The sequence below is a fragment of the Fukomys damarensis genome, unplaced genomic scaffold, assembly GCF_012274545.1.
Source record: "Fukomys damarensis isolate Sample0158 unplaced genomic scaffold, DMR_v1.0_HiC HiC_scaffold_21, whole genome shotgun sequence".
In the NCBI taxonomy this organism is placed as follows: Eukaryota; Metazoa; Chordata; class Mammalia; order Rodentia; family Bathyergidae; genus Fukomys; species Fukomys damarensis.
The window spans coordinates 27,887,710-27,897,374 of record NW_022900933.1 but is presented as its reverse complement, the minus strand read 5'-3'; positions in this window follow the sequence as shown (position 1 = coordinate 27,897,374).

Here is a 9,665-nt window from a genome sequence, read left to right as displayed (position 1 = left end):
CCTTCCTTCCTTCCTTCCTTCCTTCCTTTCTTTCTTTCTTTCTTTCTTTCTTTCTTTCTTTCTTTCTTTCTTTCTTTCTTTCTTTCTTTCTTTCTTTCTTTCGGGACATTGTGCTCGGCAGGCAGGCAGGCACCACTGAGCTGAATCCCTAGCCCTCAGTTTCTTGTTTCCTTTGTGCTGTTTCTGGAGGGACTCCATCTGTTGCACCCCTCCCAGCTCTATTCTACTCTTGCTTTACTTAGGGTGCTAGCCTGGTGCTGAAATAAGGGGAGTGGGAAGTTCACAGATTTTCTGAAAGCTTCAAGATTGGGCAGGCACTTTGTCCCCATCTTTCAAATGTTTGTTTCTCTACCTGACACACATCCTTGCACCTCTTCCAAGGTAGAGCTTTTACTGATCTAAAGTAACATCTTTGCTTAATTATCCTTCCATATAAAATGGGCCCCTTTCCTTAGGAAAGATGGTTGATATAGGTCTGGGCAGAGTTTCAGCAGTGGCTGATATTCTTCTCAACAAAACTGCACACATCACCTGGAAAACTTTCTCAAAATTCTTCCCAATTCTCCCTGTGGATTATTACAGATAGTAATAACTTGGTTTCTTCCTTTTTAATACATATTCCTTTGATTTCTTTCTCTTGTTTGATGCGCTGGCTAATGTCTTGAATTTTCTATTGAGCAGGAGTGTTGACAGTATACATCCTTATCTTGGTTAAGAGGGAAGGTTTCCCACTCATTTAGTATGATGTTGGCCCATAGTTTTGTGATTAATAGCTTTACAAAATTGAGATTGGGTCCCTCTATATTTTATTCAGGGATTTTATTAGAAATGGGTGCTGGATTTTGACAAAATTTTTTCTACCTCTATTAATGTGATGTGATTTTCTTTGTCCTTGCTTCTGTTTATGTGGTATATTACATTAATTAATTTGTATATTTTGGACTATCCTTGCCTCTCTGGGATAAAGCTTTCTTGGTCATGATTTCATGATGTTTGATTGTTTTGATGATGTGTTGCATTCTATTTGCCAGTATCTTACTGATGATTTTTGTATCTATGTTTATTAGAGATTGTGTTCTGAAGTGTTATTTTTTACTTGAGTTCTTATCTGGTTTTAGTGTCTGAGTGATTCTGGCTTCTAGGAATGAGTCTGGAAGTATTCCTTCCCTTCCAGTTTTAGTAAAGAATTTGAGGGTTGTTGGTGTTATAATGTCCCTGAAGATCTTGTAGAAGTTAACAAGGAAGTCATCTGGTCCTGGACTTTTCTTGGTTTACATTTTTTTTTAATTACTGCCTCAGTTTCCTTGTTGGTTATTGCTTTGTTCATCATTTTCATGTCTTTGTTCAAGTTTGGTAATTCACATGTGGCTCTCCATTTTTTCAAGATTCTCCCATGTGTTGGCATGTGATTTTCTTTTCTTTGGTACTGGGGATCAAACTCAGGACCTTGCATTATGAGGCAGGTGTGGCACCACTGAGCTAAATCCCTGTCCCAGGCATACAATTTTCATAGTAGTTACTAAAATTCTTCTGGATTTTGTTGGTGTCTATTGACCTTTTCACTTCTAATTACATTGATATAAATCTCTTCCTTTTTTGCTAAGTTTAGCTTAGGGTTTATTTATTTTGTTTATTCTTTCAAAGAACCAGCTTCTACATTAATTCTTTGTTTGTTTTTAGTCTCCAGTTTTAAATTTTAGCTCTGATCTTTGCAATTTCCCTACTTAGGTTTGGATTTGGAGTGTGTGTGTGTGTGTGTGTGTGTGTGTGTGTTTGTGCGCATGCATGTTTGAATATTTCTATTGGGGACAGCTAAGTTAATCAGATACCTTGTAGGTATTTAGACAAGGCTGACCCCTGGGAGTCAGTAATCAAGACACATTTACTAACGGTCAGCATTATAAATAGAGAAAAAGTGCTACACTCATATACTTTCTCTAGCAGTGATTAATATTCTACGGAGTCATCAATCATCTTAAGTAGAGACTAAAATCTTCCTAGCCCATTTCCTTCCTGGAAACTCCTTGTTTATTCTGTGTACCTTTGTTATGTGACTTGTTTTCCCATTTGATCAATATTACCTGGGCAACTGGTTGATTATGGTTTTGTCCCACCTTATGACTACCTTGTAATTTTCCATTGGATCTCATTAGGTGACTGTAGTTTTGTTCCATCTTGTACCAACTTTGCCTTGTGACTTTGCTCAATAAAGCACCTTTGGAATGTGGAATGGGCAGGCGATCCACTTTCTGTGTGTCCTCTCCTGTTCCTTTCAGGCAGGAGCTGTCTTTCCCTCAATAAATATTCCTTTAAACTCCATTGCTCCTAGAATTCATTCTTTGATTTTAGAGAACATGAATATGCATTTTTGATATCTAGTAGGTTAGAGTTATATGTCCTTTATTTGGATTATTTTGCTTATTTGGATTACTTGGCACTTTATTTATCATCTTGAAGTTCATCATTAGGTTGTTTAAGCTCACTTATTTTTTCTAATGTAAGAATCAACTACAGTAAATTTCCCTCTTAGGATTGTTTTTATTGTGTTTCATAGGTTGTGGTGTATTGTACTGGCATGGTCACCTAATTTTAGGAATACTGTAAGTATGTCCGTGCTTTCTTCTGTGACCAATTGAGTGTTCAGAAGTGTGTTATTAAGTTTCCAGGTGTTTGTAGATTTTCTTTGACTTCTTCTGTGATTGATTTCTAGTTTCAATGTATAACCACTTGATAGCATACATGGGGTGATTTTGATTTTTGTATTTATTTAAGCAGTTTTTGTGGACTAGTATGTAGTCTATTTTGGAGAAGTTTCCATGGATTGCTGAGAAAAATGGATATTCTATTGCAACGGGATAGAATGCTCTAGATATTTAAGTCCATTTGTTTGAAGAAATGGTTCAGTTCTAATATTTCTTTGTTGATTCTTTGTTTAGTTGATCTCTTTGTAAAGGGGGATATTGCAGTTACATACTGTTTGTTTGAAGTTTACTTGGTCTTTTATGTCCAGTAGTGTTTAATTTATGAAATTGAGCACATGAATTTCCAGTGCATATATATTTACAAATGCTATCCCTTACTGTTGAATTGTCCCCTTAACTAAAATGTAGTGATCTTTTTTGCCTCTTCTAATCAGTTTTAGCTTGATTTTTACTTTGTGGGAAAACAAGATTGCTATCCCTGCTTGCTTTTGGGGTCCTTGGTTATGGAATATTGTTTTCCAGCTTTTGACTTTTAGTCAATGGATTTCTTCTGGGATGAAATGCATTTTTTGAATGAGACTATTAGAATGTTTTTTAAAAATTAATTAATTTTATTGGTGCACTAAGGTATATAATGTAATGACTTCCTCATTGGAAATTTGCACCTTTACATAATGCATCTTGGTTCCTATTTTTCCCCATTCCCCTGCCCTCCCTTCAGCCTCTCCACCCCTTCCTATCTAGAAAGACTTTGTTTCCATTTTTTCTTTTTCTCATGTTATTTCCATTCCCATCTTTCTTTTCCACTTACCCCTCCCATTTCCCCTTCCACTTTGCACCTTTTCTTCCTACTTCACATTATCTATTATACCTTTTAGTCCTTATTTATACTTTCAGTTTCTCACATTAGAGAAACTATTTGGTATTTAAACATATGCGTCCTATTTATTTCACTTAAGACTCAATATGCATCCATTTAGCTATAAATGTCTCCAGTTTCTCATTCTTTATAGCTGAGTAGTTCTCTCATTTTACGAAAACAACAACAAAAACCAAAAAACACATTTTCTTTATCCAATCTCCTGTTGATGGGCAACTGAGCATACGCATAACAGAAGACTGTATAAATACATCAGAGAATAAGAAGTTACAAGTACTCTAAATTAAACGTATTATTTAAGGGTATATCACATTAATCCCTAAGAAAATTGGACTGAGATAAACCAAACAAAACTACCAACAGTCAGCCATGTATTTTTCAGACAATTGCCTGTCTGAAACCTTGAGGATTGTTGCTCCTTCCTGACTTGTCTCCTGGTTTCAAGTTCCAGACATGTCTCTCCCTGGCCCTGTAAATCTCTGTGGATCCAATCATCCTTAATTTAGGGTGAAAATTATGGACTTCTCAGGGTCTTCCTTTCACAAGTACTCCTTGCTCATTATATGACTGGAAGACCACTATCCTGGCTCTGATCACCACGGTCTGTTTTAGCTCCTCCCCCAGAACCCACAAGGGGGCGCTCTTTCCTCTCCTGGCTCCCAAGAATCTGTCGCAGCATTGTTTCCTGATTTTGTTGCAGAGTGACTTTCATGTCTTTCTTCTCTTTTCAGCTAGGCATTGCTGTGAATCCCTTCCCCTTGTGGGAGAGTGCCTGCAGTTGTGGGCATTGAATATTTCACATTCCACACTCCTTTCGTACGTGGAAGAAATAAATGGATTACAATTGCTGCTATTATTATTATTATTAATAATATTATTAATTATTATTATTATTAAAATTGTCTGTCTTGGGGGAACATTTTCTCTCCCCTCCTTGGTGTCCCTGTACCTGCAGGATCTGAGGATGAAACTGACGGTTTGTGGTAATGAAAATTTCCCCTGTCTGTTTTCTATTTTTGTGATTTCCTACATTGAAGTCTAATTTTGCCATGGCCAGGGAGGAGGAAGACTTGTCTGTGGCTTTATTTAACACCCTAGACTGTCCCTTAGGGGCTAACCTGCTCCTTCCCTCCTTCGGCCAGGCCCTTTCCCAAGATGGCCCAGGAGTGAGTGGGGAATGAGGTACTGTGATCCATGTATAGACTGCTTTTCCCCCTCTCCCATCCTCTAAACTCAGTTTTAGTCCAGCTGCATTGCTTTCATTTATTGTCCCATGTCAGACTTTAACTTTGCCCCCACTTTAGAGAAACTGCCTTGCTTCACCATCACTGGTGCCTCCTGTTCCTCCATGATGAATCTGCTCCTGATGGCTTTTGACTACCATGTGACTGTTATCATCAGACATAGTGTCTGACCCACCTTTGTTCCCCTAGTACTGAGTTCAATGCATCGTACCGAGTAAGAACTTCATAAATCTCGGTTTCATATTCCTGGGCCGTGTAGGGAGAGGATACATTTTCCAGAGAGCTTGCTTTCCAAGAGAGCTGTATCTCAAGTGGTGACCAGAGCCTTCTAATCCAGCTATCTAGTTAGTATAATGTGATTAAAAACCACACAAGTCAGATGTGCTCTGAGAAAGCCTCAGGCATATGCCAAAGTGAAGTGTGTGTTCTTTGAGATGCCTTATTTCTTTAGCCAAGGATGTAGAAGGCACTTGATAGATTTAACTATGATTTCTTACATTTGGAATATTTTTAGGGCTTACTGACAAATAGCATTTTAATTTGAAGTCTATAAGGCAAGAGGTTTACATTACATAAACAAATACAAGTAGACATGAAGGAGGAGAGTAAGTGTCTTCATTACAGGTGTGCAGCTCAGCAGAGATGATGCTGTGAGTGAATCTTAAGTAGTCTTGCAAAGTGAAATCCCCTCAGCTGAGCTGTGAAGTCAGTGAATATGGTAATCTGTGTGTGACAGAAGCTGCCACAGCTGCTCCTCAGCAGGGTAATATGACTTGGGATTTGTTTTTGTTATAAAGCTTACTGGACTCTCCATAAGGCATGAAAAAACAAAAAAACCCCAAAAACACTGACCCTGATTTGAAGCAAATAAATCTAGCTGTTGATTTTTATTGCAGTAGGATCTTGATATATGTGTAAAGAGTAGGTAGTGTGGATTAATTTGGGAGAACAATCTTGATCAATATTGTAGGCTTATAATATAATGAAGATACAGATTTGTATATCTCTGTGGAAAGATTGATTTGAGAGAACAGACTCCCTCAATATCGTAGGCTTATAATATACTGAAGATACAGATTTGTATGTCTCTGTGGAAAGTTTAAAGCCACTAGTGTGACAGGTCAGGCCATACGTGATTTGTTTTTGGTTCTACCTTGCCATTGTATCAAGGGAAATGGAATGGTATTGTAGAGACAAACAAAAAATCATGGGCTTTGGAAGTAATTAAAGGTGGGTTCAAACCCCAACTCTGCTATTGCCTAGCATTTTGGCCCCAATGAAAGAATGTAATCTTTTCCACCTGTAGTCTTAGATCTCTAATATAGAGTTGAAACATTAAACTCAGAATTCTTGTGAATATAAAATGATGCCTGCAACCAAAATGATTCACTTAGGCTGCATGATGAAAATAAAGTAATATACATAACAGGTTTGGCTCCAAACAGGCTTGGGTCAATAGATGGTGGTTGCTCACACTATTATTTTTGTAATTGGCCTCATGAACTTTTCCCACCTGTTTTCTGTGTTCTTCATCCCATAGGCACAGCTGTACATGTCTTTCTTAACTTGAGGATATGTTTGTCACCCAGGTTTGAGGTCTTGCCTGTGTCCTCTCTTGAGGTTTGGGCCCTTTCCTAAGCTTTATCCCCTACCTACATTAGAGTCTCTCCTTGCAGAAGAACTATACCACCTTACCTTAATGAATGCATTGTGAGCATGTGATTTATTTTATGCATAGTAATGTGAGCAAAAGTGGTGTGTGACTGCCAGGCAGAACACCTTGGACACATGTGTGGCCCCTTTACCCCATATACAATCCTGGAGCCAAGGGAGGGTGCCTCTTCCTACACTAGTGTCCTTGAGTCACTATAATGAGCAGTCTTCCACTGGTTACTATGATAGAAACAGTATGAGGAAGAAGTAAACTTTGCCATTGGAGGACACTTTTGACTTTTTTGTTGTTACAGCATGACTTGGCTCATCCTAATTATTTCAAGTCTTATGCCTTAAAATCTTTTTTTTTTTGTGTGTGTGTGTGTGTAACACTGGGATCAAACTCAGGACCTTATGTTTGCAAGGCAAGCAGTGGTGTCATCACTGAGCTAAAGCTAAATCCCCACCCTACGTCTTAAATCTTGTGCCAGGTTAGAGTCCCATTTACTTGGCAACAGCCTCATCAATCCACAAGAACCTTTTCTTCCTGTCTAATTTCTCTATCCATCCAGTATTTGTCCGACTGGGTAGAAAAAGGCCACAGACTGAGGTTTCTGTCAGATCAGTGCTTGCTCAGTTTTCTCCTGTTTGGTGTACTTGGACACAGTGTTACTCAGTTTCCTATTTCATGACAAAGTACCCGAGGTAAGAAATTTAAAAGTAGAAAAGGTTTATTCTGCCTCATAGTTTCAGAGGTTTCAATCCATGATCCCCCATGTTACTTTGGGGCAGTGGTGGCACAGGATATTATGGTCAGGGAGTTTGATGGCGGGAAGCAAAGAGAGATGGAAGGGATTGGTATCCAGCAATTCCTTCAAAGGCAGGCCCACAGTGGTTTAACTTCCTACTAGTAGGCCACAGTTTTTAAAGTTTCCACCACTTCCCAACGGTGTCACAGGCTGAAGACCAAGCCTTTAAGGCATGACCCTTTGGGGAACATAAAAGATTTGAACTATAGCACATCCTAACCCTCTAAAGACCTGTAAACTGGATTACCGTGCACAGATATAAGCAACTCTGGTTGAAGGGTGATTCTGATACAATTCAATTCTTCCATTTCTCTTATTTTCTACTGCTGTGCTGCTCAGACTCATCATGTGCTCATAGTTCTTCAGGAAATGCTTGGGATGAGTTGGAGCAAAGCAGGATTTAGCAGCGTCTATCTCTGTCTGGCCCTGAAGCTCTCTGCCTTCCTGATGATATCAGGATCACTTCACCTTCACTCGCAGGACTTAGAGATCCTGGAGCTCTGAACAGCTGCTGTCTTACTTTGGGGGTTGGTCTCATCTATTTTGTCTTTCCTAATGTGTCTGTGAGTTTCTGTCCTGTTCTTTAGATCCCCTTTCGGTCTCATGCAGGCCCAGGATCATCCCAAGATAGAGCCTTCCTCATGTTCACAGACCAGGAATTTCAACAAGTACCCAGAGCTGCTGTCTTGGACTGAGACCTATCACTCCCTCATGTCAGCTAATTGTTGTAGAGAATAGAAAATATCTTCAGCCAAAAAGGGCTTTACTGTGCATGTTAGTAAGTTTGAGCTTCTGTAACAAAGTACCATAGACTGAGTGGCTTCTAAATAACCACCAAAATTTATTTCTTATAGTTCTGGAGGCTGGAAGTGGAAATTAGAATGGTCTGTTCTGGTGAGAGCACTCTTTACACTGTGGATGGCCAACGTTTTTTCCATGCAAGAGATTCTAGGGCTTTACCCACATTCATCTCAGCAGGAGTTCTCTGAGGGGAAACAGAGCCGGTACCGTTTGTTTTGCCCTTGATTGCCTTCCCTATAAGCAGACAGGTGTTGTTCTACTTTGCCTCCGCTGGGTTAATTATAGTGCTTTCACGGAACACAAAGGTATCTGACAAGTCTTATTGGAAAGAAAATTCCTTCAGATTAGCAACACTGATCTCATTACCTAATCCTAATATCATTCAGAAGAAAAATGCCAGGCAGAAGTGGAGGGGCAATCTTTATTCATAACAATCTGGGAGAAAACGGAGAGTGTAAGGAAAGCTCAAGGCAAAGAATAAAAAATGTCTGTACTCTGAAGCTCCCCAAATGCCAACCTTTCAAATATTCCTCTGTGCAAAGAGGCAGGACAGGTATTTAGGAAAAATTAAGAATATGATAGGTTGTTTGCTTTCTGCTGAAGTGACAAAATACCCAAGAAAAACAACTTACAGGAAGAAAGGTTTATTTTGGCTCGTGGTTTTAGATGTTTCAGCCTGTAGCTAACTTCACTGACTTTAGACCTTCGGCAAGGCAGGAGCATCGTGGTGGAAAGGGAAGCTGCTCACCTCATGGCAGCTAGGAAGTAAAGAGATGGAGAGTCCAGGGACAGGATACGTCCTTCCAAGGTGCAACCCCAGGGACCCACATTTTCCAGGTAGGCCTCTCATCTCTTAATGTTCAATCTTCTCTCAATAATGCCTTTAAATACGACTCCATGGATGAGGCTAATGCCCTTGCCACCCAATCACTTCCCAGAAGTCTCACTCATGAGCACTGCTGCTTTGGAAACCATGATTTCAACACCCAAGGCTTTCGAAATCCAAATTATAACTCAGGTGCATGATTTATCTTTTTGTAACAGTGCAAAAGTCTCAAGACCTCAATATTTATAAGAGAGATGGGAGGTGGCTTTGCTCTTCTGTAACTATCCAGTTATGTTTAGATAAGAGATATGTTTATATTATGTGAACCTATGAAGAATGGTGAACTCTGGCTGTGACCTCCAGTAGAACTGCAATGCATGTTGGTCATAATAGAATTAGTACTAGTGGTGGATGATCAATAGATCCATTTAACTAGATCTCTGTCAAGATAACAGTTGGTGTTCAAGTATTGCCTCTATGGAAAAGATTTATCTGACCCAAGCAAAGTTATTCCTTCCTTCCTGTCTTCTTTCATGAGGTTCTACATACAAATGTGTTGATATTTCTCAAATCTTTTCAATAAAATATTTAATCAGTCTTTATTAGCTGTCATGTTCTGTCTGTGCCTAGATGCATTAGCAAAACACAGATCCATCCTTGGTTTCACTACCTTACTACATGTCCTTGTCAGTCATTTCTCGAACTATGATACTCAAGAATACTACGGACATTAGTAGTTAAATGGATGCA